Source organism: Anomaloglossus baeobatrachus, chromosome 8, assembly GCF_048569485.1.
Source record: "Anomaloglossus baeobatrachus isolate aAnoBae1 chromosome 8, aAnoBae1.hap1, whole genome shotgun sequence".
Taxonomy (NCBI): domain Eukaryota; kingdom Metazoa; phylum Chordata; class Amphibia; order Anura; family Aromobatidae; genus Anomaloglossus; species Anomaloglossus baeobatrachus.
The window spans coordinates 4284857-4310809 of NC_134360.1; the positions used below are offsets into that span (position 1 = coordinate 4284857).

A 25953-nucleotide genomic window follows, 5' to 3' on the forward strand; every position below is an offset into this window, starting at 1 on the left:
CTGGCTTTGAGGTATGAGGCTCGGTCACATTGGTCTTTGCCCTGGCTTTGAAGTGTGAGGCTCGGTCACATTGGTCTTTGCCCTGGCTTTGAGGTGTGAGGCTCGGTCACATTGGTCTTTGCCCTGGCTTTGAGGTGTGAGGCTCGGTCACATTGGTCTTTGTTCGGGCCCTGAGGTGTGAGGCTCGGTCACATTGGTCTTTGCCCTGGCTTTGAGGTGTGAGGCTCGGTCACATTGGTCTTTGCCCTGGCTTTGAGGTGTGAGGCTCGGTCACATTGGTCTTTGCCCTGGCTTTGAGGTGTGAGGCTGGACGCCGGCGTTATTTGCACAGGGCAGGACGGCATCTTGCGTGTGAACTTGGTCTTGATAATGATCTGTGTGGCCGGTTTCTCCGGCTGGTGATTTGCTGCCCCGGACACACCTATCCTCAGCTCCTCAACCATAAAATCTGCGCAGTAACCAGTTACATATCTTTATCGAGCTTTTCTCTTGTGCTTTGTATTTCTGTTCTCTTTTTATAGAATGGTTCTTCGTTATTCATTAACCCTCGGTGGGTGGGACGCCGACGCTTCCTGTGTCCAGAATCCAAGAATGTGCAGGTGAACAGATTTCAAGGAAAAAATCATTTACTCACAAAAACTTTCTTATTTTTATGTAACAAGAAGCTTTAGAAACACTATATCTGTAATGAAAGATCCGGATGGAGGAGTCACGGCTGCGAGTCGCGCTGCACAGTGTGAAAGAGTCCGGCAGAGTTCAGACAGTAATTGTTAGCATCAGTCGGGTTTCTTCAGTGCTTTTTTAGTGTCAATATTTTGGACAATGTGTTGGGTGTTGGTCTTTACCAACAGAGTTTGGGCCGATTCAGAGGATGGTGCAAATAATCCAAGCACGTACCGCCTTGCACGGCCGACCGCGGCCTCCGGACTGAGCAATATCACCTGATGGAGAGATACCGAGCGGTCACACTCAGGACGAGACCGACGGCCGGGCTGTGCGTTACAAGCAGTGATGGGCAGACTTGTAGATAACCGAGACCGACAGTCGGGCTGTGTGTTACGAGTAGTGATGGGCGGACTCGGAGATAACCGAGACCGACGGCCGGGCTGTGCGTTACGAGTAGTGATGGGCGGATTCGGAGATAACCGGGACTGACGGCCGGGCTGTGCGTTACGAGCAGTGATGGGCGGACTCGTACATAACCGGGACCGACGGCCGGGCTGTGTGTTACGAGCAGTGATGGGCAGACTTGTAGATAACCGGGACTGACGGCCGGGCTGTGTGTTACGAGCTGTGATGGGCGGACTCGGAGATAACCGAGACCGACGGCCGGGCTGTGTGTTACGAGTAGTGATGGGCAGACTCGGAAATAACCGTGACCGACGTCCGGGCTGTGTGTTACGAGTAGTGATGGGCAGACTCGGAGATAACCGGGAAAGACGGCCGGGCTGTGTGTTACGAGCTGTGATGGGCAGACTCGGAAATAACCGGGACCGACGGCCGGGCTGTGCGTTACGAGCAGTGATGGGCGGATTCGGAGATAACCGGGACTGACGGCCGGGCTGTGCGTTACGAGCAGTGATGGGCGGACTCGTACATAACCGGGACCGACGGCCGGGCTGTGTGTTACGAGGTGTGATGGGCGGACTCGGAGATAACCTAGACCGACGGCCGGGCTGTGTGTTACGAGCTGTGATGGGTGGACTCGGAGATAACCGGGAAAGACGGCCGGGCTGTGTGTTACGAGCTGTGATGGGCGGACTCGTACATAACCGGGACCGACGGCCGGGCTGTGTGTTACGAGCTGTGATGGGCGGACTCGTACATAACCGGGACCGACGGCCGGGCTGTGTGTTACGAGCTGTGATGGGCAGACTCGGAAATAACCGGGACCGACGGCCGGGCTGTGTGTTACGAGCTGTGATGGGCGGACTCGTACATAACCGGGACCGACGGCCGGGCTGTGTGTTACGAGCTGTGATGGGCAGACTCGGAAATAACCGGGACCGACGGCCGGGCTGTGCGTTATGAGCCGAGCTTGTATCATCTGCACTGAAGGAGTGGATGGAGGATTCTCCTGCTTCTAGAAGAAAACGTACATCGCACAGACGGCGTCCATTGCTGTCCGACTCTTTCACAAACCATAGGTTTTCAGAGGTGACTTTGATCCGAGCCTCTGATCAGACTGGGACTTGTCCCCGTGTTTTGGTGTGGAAAAAACAGACGTGAACGGCTCCATCATTTATAACAGGCAAAATGTCCACCCGGGAAAAATATAAATCAAACTCGTGCGAGGAAAACTGATGTGTGAATGACCCCTCCGGCCTGCAACTCAGGGGTGACAATCAGCGCTGGACTGAGTCCTCGTCATCCCGGGATCACAGCTCGGCTTCATGTGTTTTGTCATCTTTCTGAATCACTAAAGCTGAGGCAGGAGCGTTTATTACATTTACTAGATTCACAGAAATGATACCGGCACCTACAGGCACCCAACATGTAACGTTATACAAAGAGTATACAGGCCACAAAGGACATTACACAGGACAGCGTATAGCTGCGAGGAGCGCTGAATCCTCCACAACTGACTCCTGATCTGAGCGCAGCACAATGTAGAGACAGAGACCCTGAATCCAGCCATCTGTCACTTACTGAGCTGCTGGCTGTAGTTATAACATCATTGTTTTATCAGCAGGAGATTATCAGTAGAGGACTAGTAAACCCGCCTGTAGTCCATCAAATTCATGAGCGCAGTTTAATGCCACCACTGATTGGCCACAAAATGTAAAGATCTAGGCTTTGTTACATCAATTATATTTCTGATCCTTTCTTTCCTTTAGTTGTGTTACATAGTTACTTAGGTTGAAAAAAATCCTGGGTCCTTCTAGGTCACCCTCCTCCTCCAGTTCTACATTTAGTCACTAAGTCATTTATAACCAACAATGTTGTGTAGTGAGGAATCCTCCGCCTGATATAAAGCTGTTATAGTATCGGCCATTACTACCTCTTGTGGTCGCATTCCACAGTCTGACCGCTCTAACTGTAAAGAACCCTTTCCTATTTAGGTGTCGGAATCGCTTTTCTTCCACTCGCAGTGAGTGCCCCCTGGTCCTTAGTGTTGTCTTTGGAAGAAATAAGTCATGTGCCAGTCCTTTATATTGACCACACATGTATTTATACATATAAATGAGATCTCCTCTGAGACGTCTTTTTTCTAAGCTAAACAAATCCAACTTTTTCCACCTCTCATCATACGGGCGGCCTCCATTCCTCATCATACAGGTGGCCTCCATTACTCATCATACAGGCGGCCTCCATTACTCATCATACGGGCGGCCTCCATTCCTCATCATACGGGCGGCCTCCATTCCTCGTCATACGGGCGGCCTCCATTCCTCGTCATACGGGCGGCCTCCATTACCCGTCATACGGGCGGCCTCCATTACCCGTCATACGGGCGGCCTCCATTACTCGTCATACGGGCGGTCTCCATTACTCATCATACGGGCGGCCTCCATTACTCATCATATGGGCAGCCTCCATTCCTCATCATACGGGCGGCCTCCATTACCCATCATACGGGCGGCCTCCATTACTCATCATACAGGCGGCCTCCATTCCTGCTCATACGGGCGGCCTCCATTACTCATCATACGGGCAGCCTCCATTACTCATCATACGGGCGGCCTCCATTACTCATCATACGGGCAGCCTCCATTACTCAGCATACGGGCAGCCTCCATTCCTGCTCATACGGGCGGCCTCCATTACTCATCATACGGGCAGCCTCCATTACTCATCATACGGGCAGCCTCCATTACTCAGCATACGGGCAGCCTCCATTACTCAGCATACGGGCAGCCTCCATTACTCAGCATACGGGCAGCCTCCATTACTCAGCATACGGGCGGCCTCCATTACTCAGCATACGGGCGGCCTCCATTACTCAGCATACGGGCGGCCTCCATTACTCAGCATACGGGCGGCCTCCATTACTCAGCATACGGGCAGCCTCCATTACTCAGCATACGGGCAGCCTCCATTACTCAGCATACGGGCAGCCTCCATTACTCAGCATACGGGCAGCCTCTATTCCTTGTATTAATCTAGTCGCCCGCCTTTGAACTGACTAAATTCTGAACGTCCTTTTTAAAATGTGGAGCCCAAAACTGGATCCCATATTCCAGATGTGGCCTTACAAGTGATTTATAGAGGGGTAAGAATACGTTGGGATCACAGGATCTAATCTCTCTTTTTATACACCCTAGAATCTTGCTTGCTTTAGCAGCTGCTGCCTGACATTGAGTGCTGCTGCTCAGCTTATTTGTAATGAGAATACCCAAGTCCTCCTCCTGTTCTGTAGCCCCGAGTTTACTTCCATTTAATGTATATGCAGTTATAGGATTACTCCGTCCTAGGTGCATTACTTTACATTTATCAACATTAAATCTCATTTGCCAAGTATCTGCCCATTCTGACATCTTATCCAGATCATTCTGTAGTTTTGTACTATCAAGGTCAGTTTTTAATATCCTACATAGTTTGGTGTCATCAGCAAAGACTGACACTTTACTATCAATCCCATCCACAAGGTCATTAATAAAGAGATTAAAAAGAATCGGTCCTAGCACAGATCCCTGCGGCCCCCACTGCTCCCAGTACAGATCCCTGCGGTCCCCACTGCTCCCAGTACAGATCCCTGCGGTCCCCACTGCTCCCAGTACAGATCCCTGCGGCCCCCACTGCTCCCAGTACAGATCCCTGCGGCACCCCACTGCTCCCAGTACAGATCCCTGCGGCACCCCACTGCTCCCAGTACAGATCCCTGTGGTCCCCACTGCTCCCAGTACAGATCCCTGCGGCACCCCACTGCTCCCAGTACAGATCCCTGCGGCCCCCACTGCTGACTATAGCCCATTTAGAGAATGTACCATTTATGACTACTCTTTGTTTCCTATCTTTTAGCCAATTCCTTACCCAGTTGCATATAGTGTCCCCTAGTCCCTGCTTCTGGAGCTTTAGTATAAGGCTATTATGTGGTACAGTATCAAATGCCTTTGCAAAGTCCAAATAAATCACATCAGCTGCATTACCAATATCCAGGTCTGCACTTACCTCCTCATAGAACCCCAACAGGTTGGTCAGACACGACTTATCTTTCATGAATCCATGCTGTCTGTCAGTTATCATATTATTTTCTGCAATATATTTTTGCATAGTGGTGCTTTTCTCATATGGCTCTATGGGATTTTTTGAGCCCCCTAGGCTCCCGGGCCCGAGCGCGTCTACGACCCCTGCACCCATTCTATATATAACATGGGCATGGGTCAATCTTAAGCAATTGGGCCAGAGTTGGACTATGCCGCTCACCACTCTCAGGATGTTTGGGCTTTCGAGCCTTTTTTGGGTCTAGTTTTTGGTGTTTTCCCCTGTTTTTGATTCGCACCTTTCTAGAATTCTATTCCATCTGTTTTCGCCTGCAGTGGTATGTCTTCATTTTCCATTGTGGGCGAGCTTTGGCAGATTTGTGGCGCCCTGGACAAGCCAGGGGACACAGAGCACAACACACACACCCCCACCCCCAGCAGTTCACAGCAGACATCCCCAGTGAAACCTGATTCCTTCCCTCGGGTTCAGACAGACACACTAGGTGGGCGGAGTCAAGCAGATAGGCACGCCCACCGAAGAGTCTGGCTGGCCTGAGGCAGGAAGCAGGTCCAGACAAGTCCAGGAGAGGAAGGGAGAGGAGGTCTGGAGAAAGGCAGACACAGACTGGGGCCTAGGTTGGAGCCTAGGGCCCTCGAGTAGAAAGTCAGGCAGACGGTAGTGGCCGTCTGCGAGAGCCGGGAAGACAGTCTGGTGGAACCGGAGGTAGCCGGGGCTGGGCGGTGGCCCACCGGTACTGAATCGGGGAGCCAACTGGAAACCGGAGCGCAGGAGGAGCGTACGAAAGGTGCAGGAAAGGACTTACATTACCAACCTGGGTTCAGGGGAAAAACACCGCAGCCGCCTGTGGGACCCGTCCATCCAGCCGTTTGTTTCAGCAGAGACTCTGTGTGCATCATTGGGCTGAGTGAGTACCACCGTGCCGTGCGGCACAGCGCTGCCCCCGCGACCCTGCACCTCACCAGGCCCCGTAGCCCGCCTGCCATCCATCCCTACCCCATCACCAAGCCCCGGGACAACCAACCCCCTACCCACGGAGGGGAGAATTAACAACCAAGCTGCTCCCTTGTCACGCGCTCCTGGGATCCCCGTCCAGAGCAGTGGTGGTGTCACCAATATCACCACAACCGTGGGTGGCGTCACGGACAATAAATCCCCACAATCAAAATCCCCTTTTCACTCACGGGCGAGGAACGCCGCTCGAGTCCCCGGGATCCGGCCCACCGCTCGAGCCACCACCGAGCAGCAGCAGCAGCAGCGGCCGGACCCGAGCAGTGGGAGAGCGCAGCGGCCCCCTCCTCCGCCCGCGACAACTTGGCGTCACGAACAGGATCCTACCGTTCTACCGACTGGTGGAAGTGCGCCTTGTGTGACCGCCGGAGGTGTCCGGACGAAAAATTTGAAAAGCCGCCATCTTGGGCGAGAAGAATTCCCGCTCGAGCGTCTTCCCCGAGTAGGAAAGGCGCAAAAGTGGAGCCCCGCCCCCTGAAGAAGGAAGTGCTAAAAAGAGACTAAGGGGGACGGGATGGCGTCCGGCCGCATGTGAACCGCGGCTGTGGAAGCAGGGACGCCAGGACTCTGCCAGTGTTTGGTTCCTGGAACACTGCTGCACGAGATGTCCCGTCCGTCCGGCACCGCTGAAACCTCGGTGCCCGTGCCCAATGCCCCGACCGACCCGTTACCCCTGTCACCGGTAGCGGAGCTCGCAGCGTCTGTGAGGGAGGGCCCAGGCCTTACCATCGTCACCGCCCTGCCACCGGTCCCGGCTTCCATCCCAGCCGCACCGCCGATGACGACGGCCCCGGCAGTCCGCCCGGCCGCAACGGCAGCGAAGCACCCATCCCGTTAACTATCTGGGCAGCCTGGTTCTGGACTGGGGTCAAGGGGTGCTGCCCACTTCTTAGGGGCAGCATCAGGGCCAGGTTGTTTGGGTGGGTGACTGAAGGACCCGTTCCACTGTTATTATTAAAAGTGTTTGATTGTTGTTGCAACGTTAAAGTAATGTGCATCCCGTTGTGGGAAGATTGAAAATGCCTGTTAAATGTTTTATTCTTTTGCAGTTAAAAAAGAGGAAAATAAAACCGGTGATGGACGGGCAGCCCGCGGACGGTCTGCATTTAACTAAGGGGGAATGTGGCGCCCTGGACAACCAGGGGCCACAGAGCACAACACCCCCACCCCCACCCCCAGCAGTTCACAGCAGACATCCCCAGTGAAACCTGATTCCTTCCCTCGGATTCAGACAGACACACTAGGTGGGTGGAGTCAAGCAGATAGGCACGCCCACCGAAGAGTCTAGCTGGCCTGAGGCAGGAAGCATGTCCAGACAAGTCCAGGAGAGGAAGGGATAGGAGGTCTGGAGAAAGGCAGACACAGACTGGGACCTAGGTTGGAGCCTAGGGCCCTCGAGTAGAAAGTCAGGCAGACGGTAGTGGCCGTCTGCGAGAGCCGGGAAGACTGTATGGTGGAACCGTAGGTAGCCGGGGCTGGGCGGTGGCCCACCGGTACTGAATCGGGGAGCCAGCTGGAAACCGGAGCGCAGGAGGAGCGTACGAAAGGTGCAGGAAAGAACTTACATTACCAACCTGGGGTCAGGGGAAAAACACCGCAGCCGCCTGTGGGACCCGTCCATCCAGCCGTTTGTTTCAGCAGAGACTCTGTGTGCATCATTGGGCTGAGTGAGTACCACCATGCCGTGCGGCGCCGCGCTGCCCCCACGACCCTGCACCTCACCAGGCCCCGTAGCCCGCCTGCCATCCATCCCTACCCCATCACCGGGCCCCGGCACAACCAACCCCCTACCCACGGAGGGGAGAATTAACAACCAAGGTGCTCCCTGTCACCGCTCCCGGGATCCCCATCTAGAGCAGCGGTGGTGTCACCAATATCACCACAACCGTGGGTGGCGTCACGGACAATAATCAAAACCCCAACAATCAAAATCCCCTTTTCACTCACGGGCGAGGAACGCCGCTTGAGTCCCCGGGATCCAGCCCACCGCTCGAGCCACCACCGAGCAGCAGCAGCCGCAGCGGCCGGACCCGAGCAGTGGGAGAGCGCAGCGGCCCCCTCCTCCGCCCGCGACAGATTCATCAATTGCGATTTTAAAACTCGGAATATTAGTTGGAATGCTCTCCATTTTCCCCGGTGTAATTTTATGCACATCAGAGTATTTGGAGCAAATTTTGCAAACATTCCCTAAAAAGTTGCAAAACAGGTCAAAGAAATCAATACAGATGATTTGGGATTTTTCTCAAGAATACATAACCCGGGTGCGTCACTGAAGAACTGGAACAAAGAACATCAAAAAATACCCAAGATTAAAAAAGAAAAGTGAATAAAAAAAAACAAAAAACCCCAATGATGAACGGGACCTTTGACTTTTCCATGCTAACTTTTAAAGGAACTTGTGGCCTCCTCATCGGACCCGTCACAGTCATGCATTTAGCCCCATGAAGAGACGAGGTCAATAAGGATGAAACATGAAGAACGTACCTCAATATTTCATCGTCATCGACCTTTCCCCTATATGAGATTATATGTAATGAGCTCCACCTACACAATAATCTGATGTAATAGAGGAACCGCAGCCCTGCACTGACAGCGGGGAGGCGATGGGGTCATACAACTTCCCAAAGTTTTATAGAAAAGGTCAAGTGAATATAAACCGGAAGAATCTGAGGCCCAGGTGTTACAAATGACGAATGAGACGTGAAACCCGTGGGCAGAAGATGGTGACTGCGGTTATTAGTTATTCTCAGGGGTGGAATGATTGCAGTCCCAGGGATCACAACCGTGACCGGACCTGAGGGTGCACTGGGCCCGCCAGCCCCTGCTTCAGCTGGATGTGCGTCCAAGGCTGCACATCCAGCTGAAATGCATCGTGGTGCAGAGACCCATTAGGTACCTGTACTGCAATACACGCTACCGGCCAAACAGAAGCTGACAGCTTTCATCTGTGTCCCAGCGACTAAGGGTGGCGCATAGCCATGACATCAAGGGTTGTAATAGCACCGACACCACTAAAAGCTGCCGGCCACTGTGCGCTGGCTACACAGGAGAAGGCTGCACAACGTGGGGGCCAGGGACGGTGAGTACAATATTGTTGTTTTTTGCATTAGACAGAAAGGAGACATTTTCCAATATGGGGATATATATACACCAGGAGGGGGACAGTAGATATCAGGAAGGCAACAGTATATACCAGGAGGGAGACAGTATATACCAGGAGGGGCTCCTTAGGGGGACAGTATATGTGACGCCCTGGCCGGGCCAGGTAGTCACAAATAGGGCCCCGCATTACACCTGTCCCTCATAGGTAACACACAGCCAACCATTTAAACCCTAGTCACCCCCCTCAGGGCTTGATGGACACACCAGGGGGCGGAACCAGGCGGTTGGAAGACGCCCACGGAGGAGTTCAGATAGCCTGGGGCGGGAAAGTAAACAGTGCAGTTTCAGAGTTCAAGTTGTAGAGGTGTGTGGGCTGAGCTGTGTGCAGCTCCAGCAGAGGAGAGAACCCAATTTGAGCAGGTGCCGGGGTAGAAGCCCTGGTAACTTTGGCTAGGAGGCAGACGGCGGTCTCCGTCTGCAGAAGCCGGGAAGACGACTCGGTGGAACCGAGGTCGACCGGGACAGGGTAGTGGCCTGCCGGTACTGACCCGGGGACCGACTCGGAAACCGGAGCACAAAGGGGAGTACTCAGACCCTAAAGCTAGGTCCAGAAGCCACTGGGGGCTAGCTAATTAACTGATTACGGCCAGGACTAGAGGTCCTGTCCCACCCAAAGTCCCGACTGAAGGCAACAGCCCATCGAGGGGGATAAGCAGCCACCGCCACGGCTCAGAGATCCCACGGGCCAGCGTTTGCGGGCAAAGGGCTCCTTAGGCAACCACAAGCCGGGAGCGGACTCCTGAAGTTGCAAGCACAGGCAGTCCACCATCCAACACAGGTGCGGGAGAAAGACAGAGACCACCAGCCGGGTGGGGGACCAGACTGCAGCCGGCTGCGGGCACTGACCACCATCACCTTGGTTTACCAGAGACTCGTGTGTTTACTAATAGTGAGTACAACAGCACCCTCCGGACGCCCATCTCCCTGCACCGCCAAACACTCCTGACGGATCCCGGGGCCACCATCCCTGCCCACGGAGGGGTTAACAACTTGCTGCCGAACATCTCCCCCGGGTGCCCCGTTACTGCAGCGGTGGTGTCCAATATCACCACATACCGTGGGTGGCGTCACGAACTCCGCACGGCTCAGCCAGTACATATACGTCCTACATCCACCATCCCATCACTCTCCCTTTTTATTTGAAGTGACCGCGAGACCCCCGGGTCCAGAGACCCTTGAGCCACCCACAGAAGGACCATATCCGAGCAGCTCGGCTGCCTAGAGCGGGGCGGTACATATATACCAGGAGGGAGACAGTATATACCTGGGGGGCCCAGCAGAGGGACAATATACACCAATGGTGTGTACTACTCCCTTCAGAGGAGAGCACAAACAGGCTGTAACCAGAGTAGAGAGAAGTGGAGGCCGCGCTGCACAACTGAGCAACAAGACACGTACATTACAGTCTCTAGTGTGAGAAATCCACGCCTCACAGGTCCTCAACTGGCCGCTTCATTACATAGCACCCGCAAAACACCAGTGTCACCGTCTACAGTGAAGAGGCGACTCCGGGATGCAGGGCAGAGGGGCAGAGTGGCAAAGAAAAAGCCATATCTGAGACTGGCTAATAAAAGGAAAAGATTAATATGGGCAAAAGAACAGACATTGGCCAGAGGAAGATTGGAAAAAAGTCTTATGGACAGAAGAATCCAAGTCTGAAGTGTTTGGATCACACAGAACATTTGTGAGATGCAGAACTACTGAAAAGATGCTGGAAGACTGCCTGACGCCATCTGTCAAGCATGGTGGAGGTAATGGGATGGTCTGGGGTTGCTTTGTGCTGGTAAAGTACAAGGTGGAAAGGATTGTGAATAAGGAAGGCTATCCCTCCATTTTACAACCCCACGCCATACCCTGTGGACAGCGCTTGATTGGAGCCATTTTCATCCTACAACAGGACAATGACCCAAAGCCACCTCCAAATTATGCATGAACTATTTAGGGAAGAAGCCGGCAGCTGGTATCTATCTGTAATTGAGTGGCCCAGTCACCAGACCTCAACCCTATAGAGCTGTTGTGTTAGCAGCTTGACCGTATGGTGCCAAAAAGTGCCCATCAAGCCTATCCAACTTGTGGAGGGGGGAAGCATGGGGCGAAATATCTCCAGATTACCTCCGCAAATTAACACCTAGAATGCCAAAGCTCTGCAGAGCTGGAATTGTGCAAAGGAGCGATCTGTGCCGAAAGCCAAGTGTGAAGAGAAGATTATTATTTCATGTAAAAATCATTATTTCTGCCCTCGTCACTGTCTGCACGAGATTCTCTATTCATTATGCAACTGATCTGATAAATAAAAGTGTGATATTCATGGAAAAGACACAATTGTCTGGGGGACCCCAAACTTTTGAACAGTAGTGTATACTTGGATGGAGGACATATATGTGTCACGCTCCCCGGGTCCTCTGCTCCGCTCCCCGGGTCCTCTGCTCCGCTCCCCGGGTCCTCTGCTCCGCTCCCCGGCTCACCTGCCACGCTCCCCGCTCTCCAGCCTCCTGTGCCCGCGCTTCCCAGGCCTCCTGGTCCCCGCTCCCGGCGCCCGTCGGCTTCCCAGTCCCTGGCCGGCTCTGCTGCGTCCTCCTCTCAGCTTCCTGCCCTGGCTTCTGGCACCCGGGCCGCGCGCATGCGCATTAGGGCGCGCGCGCGGTCACTGACCCTTTCTTAAAGGGCCAGTGTCCACTGACAGGAAATGATGCATACAGGTACAGGGTATAAAGGGGGTTAATGTCCAAGGGAGCGGGGCCTGTTCTTCGTGTTTTCCCAAGCTAGGAGTCAGGTCTCCTTGTGTTCTGTGAGATACTTACCTCTCTGTCTTCTAGAGCCGATCCTGCATCGCCATCCGGTCCTGCTGTATCTCGAACCCCGAACGCTGCCCATCTGCCATTCTGACAGTCCGTACCATCTCGGTTCCCTGCGGTGACCCGTCATCTCGCTCCAACGGTTCCGGACCCCGCCTGACATCATCTCGGCTTCCGAACCTGAGCTCCGTCACCCGGACCCCATCAGTGACCTCGTGGTCCCAGGGACTTCTCCATTGTGTTCCAGTGCACGGACGGTCCTGCTACCTAAAGTGCTCCGGCTACCGGACTCCTTTCCCTCATCGGGGAGTTCGGCCCAGTGGATCCACCTCCCGGGTCTGCCCGTCCATCTGGCCCTAACAATATGCCAGGTTGGGGGTCATATATACCAGGATAGTGTTTCATATTTGGAAGGAAGGAGCCCAGGATGGGGGACATTAGAACACGGCGAGGGACACCACTACATAATGGGTGGGGGCACTCGTATGTCTTTACATATACATACATCTGACAAACATGGGGGGGTCAGGTCCAGATTTTGCACCAGGGCCTCTAGTTACGACACTGATCACAATGAAAGGGAGAAGTGAGAGACCATGTCCCTGTATCAGCACATGGATACGAGACGTAACCCCTGCGGCCTACAGATGGCTCAGATCCGTTACAGGCATTTGTGAGGACAGAAAACGAAAAATCAGAATCTTAATTCATGAAAAAAAACCAGAAAACACAAGATTCATTTTCATATAGAAGTCACTAAGACAAGAAGCAAAAGCAGGAACAACCTCGGGAAGCAGGGGCTGAGGGGTGATGCCGGAGCGACCTCAGGAAGCAGGTGCCGAGGGGTGATGCCGGAGCGACCTCGGGGAGCAGGTGCCGAGGGGTGATGCCGGAGCGACCTCGGGGAGCAGGGGCCGAGGGGTGATGCCGGAGCGACCTCGGGGAGCAGGGGCTGAGGGGTGATGCCGGAGCGACCTCGGGGAGCAGGGGCCGAGTGGTGATGCCGGAGCAACCTTGGGGAGCAGGGGCCGAGGAGTGATGCCGGAGCAACCTCGGGAAGCAGGGGCTGAGGGGTGATGCCGGAGCAACCTCAGGAAGCAGGGGCCGAGGGGTGATGCCGAAGAAACCTCGGGGAGTAGGGGCCGAGGGGTGATGCCGGAGCGACCTTGGGGAGCAGGTGCCGAGGGGTGATGCCGGAGCAACCTTGGGGAGCAGGGGCCGAGGGGTGATGCTGGAGCGACCTCAGGAAGCAGGGGCCGAGGGGTGATGCCGGAGCAACCTTGGGAAGCAGGGGCCGAGGGGTGATGCCGGAGCGACCTCGGGGAGAAGGGGCCGCGGGATGATGCTGGAGCGATATCAGGGAGAAGGGGCCGAGGGGTGATGCTGGAGTGACCTCGGGGAGCAGGGACCGCGGGGTGATGCCGGAGAGACATCAGGGAGAAGGGGCCGAGGGGTGATGCCAGAGCAAGATCAGGGAGAAGGGGCCGCGGGGCGATGCCAGAGCAACATCAAGGAGAAGGGGCCGCGGGTGATGCCGAAGCAACATCAGGGAGAAGGGGCCGCGGGGTGATGCCGAAGCAACATCAGGGAGAAGGGACCGCGGGGTGATGCCGGAGCGAGATCAGGGAGAAGGGGCTGCGGGGTGATCCCAGAGTGAGATCAGGGAGAAGGGGCCGCGGGGTGATGCCGGAGCGAAATCAGGGAGAAAGGGCCGAGGGGTGATGCCGGAGCAACTTTGGGGAGCAGGGGCCGCGGGGTGATGCCGGAGCGACATCAGGGAGAAGGGGCCGCGGGGTGATGCCCGATCAAAATCAGGGAGAAGGGGCCGCAGGGTGATGCTGGAGCAACATGGAGCCTCAGTTACGTGACTAAATTTCCTCCGTACTTTACATACCAAACTATGGACGAGAAATCTCACCCAATTCCCCCATAAACAGGAGCAAAATCCGACCTACCGGATCCTCCCCCAACATAGTCTCCGGCCCCTATATCCTGGAGCAGAATCTGTCACCATCTGTGCGCTCAGCCGACGTCAGTATGGATTTGTGCCTTAAAGGAATCTGTCACCAGGTTTTTGCCACCTAATCTGAAAGCAGCATGACGTAGGGGCAGAGACTCTGATTCCAGCAATGTGCCACTTACTGGGCTGCTTACTGCAGTTCTTATGAAATCACTGTTTGAGGACTTAATAAACCGGCATATTCATGAGCTCTGTATAACCCCGCCCCACCACTGACTGGCAGCTTTCTGTGTATAACCCCGCCCCCACCACTGATTGGCAGCTTTCTGTCTATGCACACTGTACTCAGAAAGCTGCAAGTGGTGTGGTGATAACCATGGATACCTATGCTGCAATCCCCTGCTCATGAGGTAAGAGACATGGCTAATCAGGAGAACTATACTACATTTCTAATTGGAGGCATTTGCTTCTATTATTCTCATTATTACATCTACTCCATGGGGAGAGGATCTTGGAGATGGGAGTACCGCTTTATAGGTGAGCTGGGCTTTCTTTATTGATGCGCCTGTCAGACGTCCCCTATCTGCAGTATTTTCCCTCCTCGCGGTCAGATCCAGAGATCATAGTGATACAGGAATATGAAGCATCCGGCCGTCACTAGAAGTCACACTCCACGCCTGCTAAACATCGGGTGTGACCAAAGCGCCGCTGCGACAATCCCCGAATCCACAGTACACAAAGCAAGAGCGGCCGATTCCACATTCATTACTACAACAGGCACCACAGGCATTCACTGAGCCTCACACTAGGGGAATACCGGGGTAATGGGGACTCTTAGGCCTCATGCACACATCGAGTATTTGGTCAGTATTTTACCTCAGTATTTGGTTAGGATTTTACCTCAGGATTCGGTCAGTATTTTACCTCAGTATTTGGTCAGTATTTTACCTCAGCATTTGGTCAGTATTTTACCTCAGCATCTGGTCAGTATTTTACCTCAGCATTTGGTCAGTATTTTACCTCAGTATTCGGTCAGTATTTTACCTCAGTATTTGGCCAGTATTTTACCTCAGCATTTGGTCAGTATTTTACCTCAGCATTTGGTCAGTATTTTACCTCAGTATTCGGTCAGTATTTTACCTCAGTATTTGGCCAGTATTTTACCTCAGCATTTGGTCAGTATTTTACCTCAGTATTTGTAGTCCATACCAGGAGGGGTGATGAATCCGGCAGTGGAGCTCGTGGGTCTATTATACGTCTCCTCTGATTGTTCCTCTCCTGGTTTTGGCTACAAATACTGAGGTAAAAACCTCACTGAATACTGAACGTGAGCACAGGGCCTTAGATATGTCAATGACACTTCACATGTGAAGCATGAATCGTCCTGTAGATAGTACAATATTTGCTGGAATAAGCACCAGAATTCTCACCAGTAACAGCGTGTAGACATAAGCCCACTCCTCCTAGCGTCCATTCTTACAATGACCGTGTCATTGGGAAGGCCGTCTACTCTACCAATAATACATCTGACATAGAAGAAAAAAGACCAAACCAGCTTAAATATTGGGGTAATAATATGGCAGTAAACCAGTGCAGGGTGACATATACCACCAGTGACGTATGTATGGCTTGTGCACACGGCCATGGAGCCCATAGAGCAGTGTCTGGGGCAGTAAATAAGAGCAGGGTGAGATATACCGGTGACGTACAGCTTATGCGCAGGGCCATGGAGCCCATAGAGCTGTGTCCGGGGCAGTAAATCAGAGCAGGGTGACATATACCACCAGTGATGTACGACTTGTGCACACGGCCATGGAGCCCATAGAGCAGTGTCTGGGGCAGTAAATCAGAGCAGGGTGACATATACCGGTGACATACAGCTTATGCGCAGGGCCAAGGAGCCCATAGAGCTGTGTATGTGGTAGTAAACCAGAGCAGGGTGACATATACCACCAGTGAGGTACGACTTGTGCACACGGCCATGGAACCCATAGAGCAGTGTCTGGGGCAGTAAATCAGAGCAGGGTGACATATACCGTCAGTGACATAGGGCTTATGCACAGGGCCATAAAGCCCATAGAGCAGTGTCTGAGGCAGTAAATAAAAGCAGGGTGACATATACCGGTGACGTACAGCTTATGCGCAGGGCCAAGGAGCCCATAGAGCTGTGTATGTGGTAGTAAACCAGAGCAGGGTGACATATACCGTCAGTGACATAGGGCTTATGCGCAGGGCCAAGGAGCCCATAGAGCAGTGTCCGGGGCAGTAAATCAGAGCAGGGTGACATATACCGTCAGTGACATAGGGCTTATGCGCAGGGCCATGGAGCCCATAGAGCTGTGTCCGGGGCAGTAAAGTTGCTTGGTTCAGAGTCGCGCTTGCCTCTGTGCAGACGTCAACAGCTCCTCCGCGTCTTGTATGGATGGATATACTGTATCTTCTAGTGTACACTATGGCAGCCATTAGTAATGTGAACTTTGCTTAGATGTCAGTGGACTCTCAAGCACCTTGACACCCAGCGCTGCGCCCTCCATGAGGTGGGACCCATCAATCACAGGAATCAGCAACTAAACGCTCCGAGCTTTAATCAGAATCAGAGCGTTACAAAGGCTTCACTTACTCTAAATCCTATTCCACGATCGGACCACAATGACCTTATTATATCAGAGCCGCCATCACTGGAGGGAAGCGATCAGTTGTTATGGCAGACGTCATTGCTGTTTCATTCTTACTTCTGTAATATCATTTTTCTGGTTAGCCTATAAAGGGATCACTCCTAATATACTTTTGTCATTCTTGGGACATAGTATTTCAATTGATTGTTACTTATATGACACTTATCCAAATTATACACAAGATTGTTAATAAATGAATCTCTTCTGCACCGGCCATTCCGGCCACCACTTTTACTGCCTGCTCGTCTCCACCGCTGAGCACATTTTCTCATTTTCCAGCGGTGAGAGGTGCATTTCTTTGCCATGTGGTGCCTTTGTTAAGCCGGACCTGAATGTTACGTGATGGCGGAGGAGACTGAGGTCCTCTTTTAGACTTGCGCACTTGGAAAGAAATCTCTACAAATAACATGAATGACTTACAAGCTCCTCACTACAAGTCATCCCATCCAAACAGATGCCAGACTGCGGCGAGGAGGGAAGTTCAGCTCATATTTAGGCTCATGTCTATGAAGGTCGTCAACATGGTGGAAAAGCCTGAGTGACTGTAAGGAAGCAGCCGACCACAGAATATATCAGACTGAAGGAACATATGTCACATGTAGGTCTGCAGCCATCGCCCTTATCAGCCGCAGTCCGGCTCCGATGGGCTATTTCCCAGGGTGACGACGCAGACCCCATGGACCTGCTGTACAGGAGACTTTACTTCCATCTTGTACATACTGACTACATATGCTTAGTCCATTGTATGTCAAAAAATCAATTACTATGAAAAGGTGTTTGAGGTCCCAACAATTACTGGATTCAACAAGGAACTTGATATTTTTATATAGTGATAAAAATAAAGACATGGACTTCCATTGAAAATCCAACAAAATTCCAAACAGTTCCGATGTAATAGAAAAAATATCCCTTCATAGGTTCCACGAAGAGAAGCGTGCATTGATTAATAACTCTTGGAATAGATTTAATAAAAAAATGGGAGCCATGGACTGAGTTTATTAACAACTACACATAATCTGTTACACATAATACATGAAGATTAAACGCTTGGTTTGATGATGTCATAGTTTTTACTAATTTTGCTATTTGTTTGTTTCTTCTTTTGTGAATTTTTTGTGTTTGATGAAAACTTAATAAAAATGATTGAATTATAAAAATAAAGACATGAAGACACCAAAATGGTAAGAGCAGATAGAGACCCTGATCCGGCAGAATCGCCCCTCGCCACAGATCTCAGCTGTAAAGTCCTCTATTCTGGGACAAGGGGAACAGAAGACGGGGCCGATCGGCAAAAGAGAAGTCTCTTTCCAGTCGCAGCTTCTTTCCCTACAGGCTCCTCAGTCACAGGAACCTGCTCTTCTTCATCTATCAGGTCGGGGAAGTAAAGTCTCATTCTAATGGTGCGCTCACACGAGCGTGAAAAACGGACGAGTGCAATGCGAGAAAATCTCCCCTGCCCTCTGACCAATGTTAGTCAATGAGGCAGAGCAGATGGTCAGCTTTTCTTCTATTCAGATTCTGGATGCGAGAAAAGTCGCAACATGCTGCAATTTGATCTGGAAAACGTCTGAGACTCACCAACACAAGTCTATGGGTGCGAGAAAAAAATGGACGTCACACGGACCATGCTAGGACAATTGATGCTGCAGTTTTCTTGGAGAACCCAAAACTCCAAGGAAACAAAAAACAACGTGGGCCCAGCAAATCTGAATTCTCATAGACTTTGCTGGGGGAAGGAAAGACATGCAGATTTGGGTAACAAACTGCACCAAAAAACTTGATAAAAACTGCAGCGTGCGCACACAGCCTTAGGCACACAAGCCTTCGTTTTCAGAGCCGTTCTTTGATGGCATGTGACAGATTTCTAGAATAAGACTCGGTGGCGTTTGGCCGTTACTTAATATCCACCTGTTGCTGATTTTTCATCTAGTACAAACAGGAGCCTGAATATCAGAAAAACCTGCCGAACGCCCTAATCATTCATAGATGGCAGGAATGTGACATCCCCACGACAAGGAGCGGACGCCTCCACCGCTGTCATATGCCCTGGTGGGCGGGGGCGAGGGGATTGTGACCTGTCGTAACGCTCGGGGCAGAAAATGAACTCGTTTCACCTGAACTGCTGATAGGGTTCAAAGGATCTCTGTGGACTGATTTCACTAGGGCTCATAGGACAGAGGACGTGAAGAGCTCACAGGGGACGTGGTGTATACAGATTCCGCCTCTCTATAATATATATAGATCCGATCCGTCCGGAGCCCCGTATACATGCACTGTGGTGTATACAGATTCCGCCTCTCTATAATATATATATAGATCCGATCCGTCCGAAGCCCCGTATACATGCACTGTGGTGTATACAGATTCCGCCTCTCTATAATATATATATAGATCCGATCCGTCCGAAGCCCCGTATACATGCACTGTGGTGTATACAGATTCCGCCTCTCTATAATATATATAGATCCGATCCGTCCGGAGCCCCGTATACATGCACTGTGGTGTATACAGATTCCGCCTCTCTATAATATATATATAGATCCGATCCGTCCGAAGCCCCGTATACATGCACTGTGGTGTATACAGATTCCGCCTCTCTATAATATATATATAGATCCGATCCGTCCGAAGCCCCGTATACATGCACTGTGGTGTATACAGATTCCGCCTCTCTATAATATATATAGATCCGATCCGTCCGGAGCCCCGTATACATGCACTGTGGTGTATACATATTCCGCCTCTCTATAATATATATAGATCTGATTCGTCCGAAGCCCCGTATACATGCACTGTGGTGTATACAGATTCCGCCTCTCTATAATATATATAGATCCGATCCGTCCGGAGCCCCGTATACATGCACTGTGGTGTATACATATTCCACTTCTCTATAATATATATCTGAAGCGTCCGGAGCCCCGTATACATGCACTGTGGTGTATACAGATTCCGCCTCTCTATAATATATATAGATCCGATCCGTCCGGAGCCCCGTATACATGCACTGTGGTGTATACAGATTCCGCCTCTCTATAATATATATAGATCCGATCCGTCCGAAGCCCCGTATACATGCACTGTGGTGTATACAGATTCCGCCTCTCTATAATATATATAGATCCGATCCGTCCGAAGCCCCGTATACATGCACTGTGGTGTATACAGATTCCGCCTCTCTATAATATATATAGATCCGATCCGTCCGGAGCCCTGTATACATGCACTGTGGTGTATACAGATTCCGCCTCTCTATAATATATATAGATCCGATCCGTCCGAAGCCCCGTATACATGCACTGTGGTGTATACAGATTCCGCCTCTCTATAATATATATAGATCCGATCCGTCCGGAGCCCCGTATACATGCAATGAGGTGTATACAGATTCCGCCTCTCTATAATATATATAGATCCGATCCGTCCGGAGCCCCGTATACATGCAATGAGGTGTATACAGATTCCGCCTCTCTATAATATATAGATCTGATGCGTCCGGAGCCCCGTATACATGCACTGTGGTGTATATAGACCCCCGTATACATGCACTGTGGTGTATATAGACCCCCGTATACATGCACTGTGGTGTATATACACCCCCGTATACATGCACTGTGGTGTATATACACCCCCGTATACATGCACTGTGGTGTATATACACCCCCGTATACATGCACTGTGGTGTATATACACCCCCGTATACATGCACTGTGGTGTATATACACCCCCGTATACATGCACTGTGGTGTATATACACCCCCGTATACATGCACTGTGGTGTATATACACCCCCGTATACATGCACTGTGGTGTATATACACCCCCGTATACATGCACTGTGGTGTATATACACCCCCGTATACATGCACTGTGGTGTATATACACCCCCGTATACATGCACTGTGGTGTATATACACCCCCGTATACATGCACTGTGGTGTATATACACCCCCCGTATACATGCACTGTGGTGTATATACACCCCCCGTATACATGCACTGTGGTGTATATACACCCCCGTATACATGCACTGTGGTGTATATAGACCCCCGTATACATGCACTGTGGTGTATATAGACCCCTGTATACATGCACTGTGGTGTATATACACCCCCCGTATACATGCACTGTGGTGTATATAGACCCCTGTATACATGCACTGTGGTGTATATAGACCCCTGTATACATGCACTGTGGTGTATATAGACCCCTGTATACATGCACTGTGGTGTATATAGACCCCTGTATACATGCACTGTGGTGTATATAGACCCCTGTATACATGCACTGTGGTGTATATAGACCCCCGTATACATGCACTGTGGTGTATATATACCCCTGAGTGTCAGTGTCTGTCCTCGTGCAGGATCCCTCAGACGTGCACGTGGGTTCCCCAAAGTCCACTTCCTAAATCTCTACATCATGTGCCCCGAGAAGCGAGAGCTCCGCGTATTCTGCCGATTCATGGGAGAGCGGGACTGTGACGTCAGCGGAATAATTCTGCGTCTGAGATTATAATCCCTAGAATAATCGCGTCCTCACTATTACCCCACTTTCCATCAGGGGGGCTCTCCCTGGAATTGGGGTACATCTTCGCACGTTTGCTGTTTGTCAGATCCGGAGGTGGAATTTCTCCAGATCTACTGAGAAAACTCCGAAAACGATCTTCATATTATACAAGTGTGAACTTTAATCTTTGCAGATAATCTGACGAATCTGTCATTACCAATACATCCCCGAGACATCCCCATATTACACAACAGGTACAGTGACAGCGAGAAAGCCAGCGAACCGCAAGCACCCCATCATACAGCCCACCAGGGCCCCTGCACCCCATCATACAGCCCACCAGGGCCCCTGCACCCCATCATACAGCCCACCAGGGCCCCTGCACCCCATCATACAGCCCACCAGAGCCCCTGCACCCCATCATACAGCCCACCAGGGCCCCTGCACCCCATCATACAGCCCACCAGAGCCCCTGCACCCCATCATACAGCCCACCAGGGCCCCTGCACCCCATCATACAGCCCACCAGAGCCCCAGCACCCCATCACACAGCCCACCAGGGCCCCTGCACCCCATCATACAGCCCACCAGGGCCCCTGCACCCCATCATACAGCCCACCAGAGCCCCTGCACCCCATCATACAGCCCACCAGGGCCCCTGCACCCCATCATACAGCCCACCAGAGCCCCAGCACCCCATCATACAGCCACCAGGGCCCCTGCACCCCATCATACAGCCACCAGGGCCCCTGCACCCCATCATACAGCCCACCAGAGCCCCTGCACCCCATCATACAGCCCACCAGAGCCCCTGCACCCCATCATACAGCCACCAGGGCCCCTGCACCCCATCATACAGCCCACCAGGGCCCCTGCACCCCATCATACAGCCCACCAGGGCCCCTGCACCCCATCATACAGCCCACCAGGGCCCCTGCACCCCATCACACAGCCCACCAGGGCCCCTGCACCCCATCACACAGCCCTCCAGGGCCCCTGCACCCCATCACACAGCCCTCCAGGGCCCCTGCACCCCATCACACAGCCCTCCAGGGCCCCTGCACCCCATCACACAGCCCACCAGGGCCCCTGCACCCCATCACACAGCCCACCAGGGCCCCTGCACCCCATCACACAGCCCACCAGGGCCCCTGCACCCCATCACACAGCCCACCAGGGCCCCTGCACCCCATCACACAGCCCACCAGGGCCCCTGCACCCCATCACACAGCCCACCAGGGCCCCTGCACCCCATCACACAGCCCACCAGGGTCCCTGCACCCCATCACACAGCCCACCAGGGCCCCTGCACCCCATCACACAGCCCACCAGGGCCCCTGCACCCCATCACACAGCCCTCCAGGGCCCCTGCACCCCATCACACAGCCCACCAGGGCCCCTGCACCCCATCACACAGCCCACCAGGGCCCCTGCACCCCATCACACAGCCCACCAGGGCCCCTGCACCCCATCACACAGCCCTCCAGGGCGCCTGCACCCCATCACACAGCCCTCCAGGGCGCCTGCACCCCATCACACAGCCCACCAGGGCCCCTGCACCCCATCACACAGCCCACCAGGGCCCTTGCACCCCATCACACAGCCCACCAGGGCCCCTGCACCCCATCATACAGCCCACCAGGGCCCCTGCACCCCATCATACAGCCCACCAGGGCCCCTGCACCCCATCATACAGCCCACCAGGGCCCCTGCACCCCATCATACAGCCCACCAGGTCCCCTGCACCCCATCATACAGCCCACCAGGTCCCCTGCACCCCATCATACAGCCCACCATGTCCCCTGCACCCCATCATACAGCCCACCAGGTCCCCTGCACCCCATCATACAGCCCACCATGTCCCCTGCACCCCATCACACAGCCCACCAGGGCCCCTGCACCCCATCACACAGCCCACCAGGGCCCCTGCACCCCATCACACAGCCCACCAGGGCCCCTGCACCCCATCACACAGCCCACCAGGGCCCCTGCACCCCATCACACAGCCCACCAGGGCCCCTACACCCCATCACACAGCCCTCCAGGGCCCCTGCACCCCATCACACAGCCCACCAGGGCCCCTGCACCCCATCACACAGCCCTCCAGGGCCCCTGCACCCCATCACACAGCCCACCAGGGCCCCTGCACCCCTCTCCTGTCCTCAGTGCATCATCCAATCTACAGTAACAGAGGAGCCTGAATGTGACAAGTGACATCACCGGGGGGTCCTCTGAATATGACAAGTGACATCACCGGGGAGTCCTCTGAATATGACAAGTGACATCACCGGGGGGTCCTCTGAATATGACAAGTGACATCACCGGGGGGTCCTCTGAATATGACAAGTGACATCACCGGGGGGTCCTCTGAATATGACAAGTGACATCACCGGGGGGTCCTCTGAATATGACAAGTGACATCACCGGGGGTCCTCTGTATATGACATGTGACATCACCGGGGGGTCCTCTGAATATGACAAGTGACATCACCGGGGGTCCTCTGTATATGACATGTGACATCACCGGGGGTCCTCTGAATATGACAAGTGACATCACCGGGGGGTCCTCTGAATATGACAAGTGACATCACCGGGGGTCCTCTGAATATGACAAGTGACATCACCGGGGGGTCCTCTGAATATGACAAGTGACATCACCGGGGGGTCCTCTGAATATGACAAGTGACATCACCGGGGGGTCCTCTGAATATGACAAGTGACATCACCGGGGGGTCCTCTGAATATGACAAGTGACATCACCGGGGGGTCCTCTGAATATGACAAGTGACATCACCGGGGGGTCCTCTAAATATGACAAGTGACATCACCGGGGGTCCTGAAGCTGCGACCCAACCAATATTCAGAATGAATAGGTCCTGGTCCTTATCTCATTAATATCAATGCTGAGTGCATTATTAGTGAGGGGAACTTTTCCCAGACCCCATCATATCAGTAAATCAGCCCCCATCATATGTAATAGACTTGTCAGTAAATCTTCAGCCCCCCCATCATATGTAATAGACTTGTTAGTAAATCATCAGCCCCCCATCATATGTAATAGACTAGTCAGTAAATCTTCAGCCCCCCCATCATATGTAATAGACTTGTCAGTAAATCTTCAGCCCCCATCACATGTAATAGACTTGTCAGTAAATCTTCAGCCCCCATCATATGTAATAGACTTGTCAGTAAATCTTCAGCCCCCATCACATGTAATAGACTTGTCAGTAAATCTTCAGCCCCCATCATATGTAATAGACTTGTCAGTAAATCTTCAGCCCCCCCATCACATGTAATAGACTTGTCAGTAAATCTTCAGCCCCCATCATATGTAATAGACTTGTCAGTAAATCTTCAGCCCCCCCATCACATGTAATAGACTTGTCAGTAAATCTTCATCCCCCCATCACATGTAATAGACTTGTCAGTAAATCTTCAGCCCCCCATCACATGTAATAGACTTGTCAGTAAATCTTCATCCCCCCATCACATGTAATAGACTTGTCAGTAAATCTTCAGCCCCCCATCACATGTAATAGACTTGTCAGTAAATCTTCAGCCCCCATCATATGTAATAGACGTGTCAGTAAATCTTCAGCCCCCTTTCTATGCCCTGGAGCAGAGGTGGCGCCGGGGGAGCTCACTGACCTGTCCGCTGTCAGCTCTTCTCTGTTGCTCAGCAGTTGTCAGCCATCAGCTGGAGGTGATCGTGTCCCGGCTGCAGCTGTCACATGAACTTCTCTCCCCTCATCAGAGCTCCTGGTCTCCTCAGTATTTGGCCCTCCCCTTCCCTGTGTCAGGTCCTCCTTGTCTCCTCCCAGGACCCTCCCAGGCTGCAGAGCACATTACTATCTGTGCTGGGGGACACCAGCCCCTGATCCCTGCCCCTAATAATCTCACATGAGCCTGATCACCACATGCTGCCCCCTACTGGCACACAATCCCCTCCTGTTATCAACGCGGAGCATTTCATGTTCAGTCCAGACTGATGCAGAGTATGAGCCCTGGGAGCTGGAGGGTGGTCACTCTGCATAGTGCAGCTGGAGAGATGATGGCAGAGTATGAGCCCTGGGAGCTGGAGGGTGGTCACTCTGCATAGTGCAGCTGGAGAGACGATGGCGGAGTATGAGCCCTGGGAGCTGGAGGGTGGTCACTCTGCATAGTGCAGCTGGAGAGATGATGGCAGAGTATGAGCCCTGGGAGCTGGAGGGTGGTCACTCTGCATAGTGCAGCTGGAGAGATGATGGCAGAGTATGAGCCCTGGGAGCTGGAGGGTGGTCACTCTGCATAGTGCAGCTGGAGAGATGATGGCAGAGTATGAGCCCTGGGAGCTGGAGGGTGGTCACTCTGCATAGTGCAGCTGGAGAGATGATGGCAGAGTATGAGCCCTGGGAGCTGGAGGGTGGTCACTCTGCATAGTGCAGCTGGAGAGATGATGGCAGAGTATGAGCCCTGGGAGCTGGAGGGTGGTCACTCTGCATAGTGCAGCTGGAGAGATGCAGAGTATGAGCCCTGGGAGCTGGAGGGTGGTCACTCTGCATAGTGCAGCTGGAGAGATGATGGCAGAGTATGAGCCCTGGGAGCTGGAGGGTGGTCACTCTGCATAGTGCAGCTGGAGAGATGATGGCAGAGTATGAGCCCTGGGAGCTGGAGGGTGGTCACTCTGCATAGTGCAGCT

General features: G+C 52.9%; 1 protein-coding gene across 1 annotated transcript in view; it reads right to left on the bottom strand.

Annotated features, from left to right (window-relative positions):
• Positions 1-25030, bottom strand: part of PPARG (peroxisome proliferator activated receptor gamma) — a 119506-nt gene extending 94476 nt beyond the window's left edge. Inside the window, exon 1 of the mRNA XM_075320639.1 lies at positions 24924-25030. The gene's annotated coding sequence lies outside the window, so the exon portion shown is untranslated. The remainder of the gene's footprint in view (positions 1-24923) is intronic.
• Between the last annotated feature and the right edge of the window lie 923 nt (positions 25031-25953).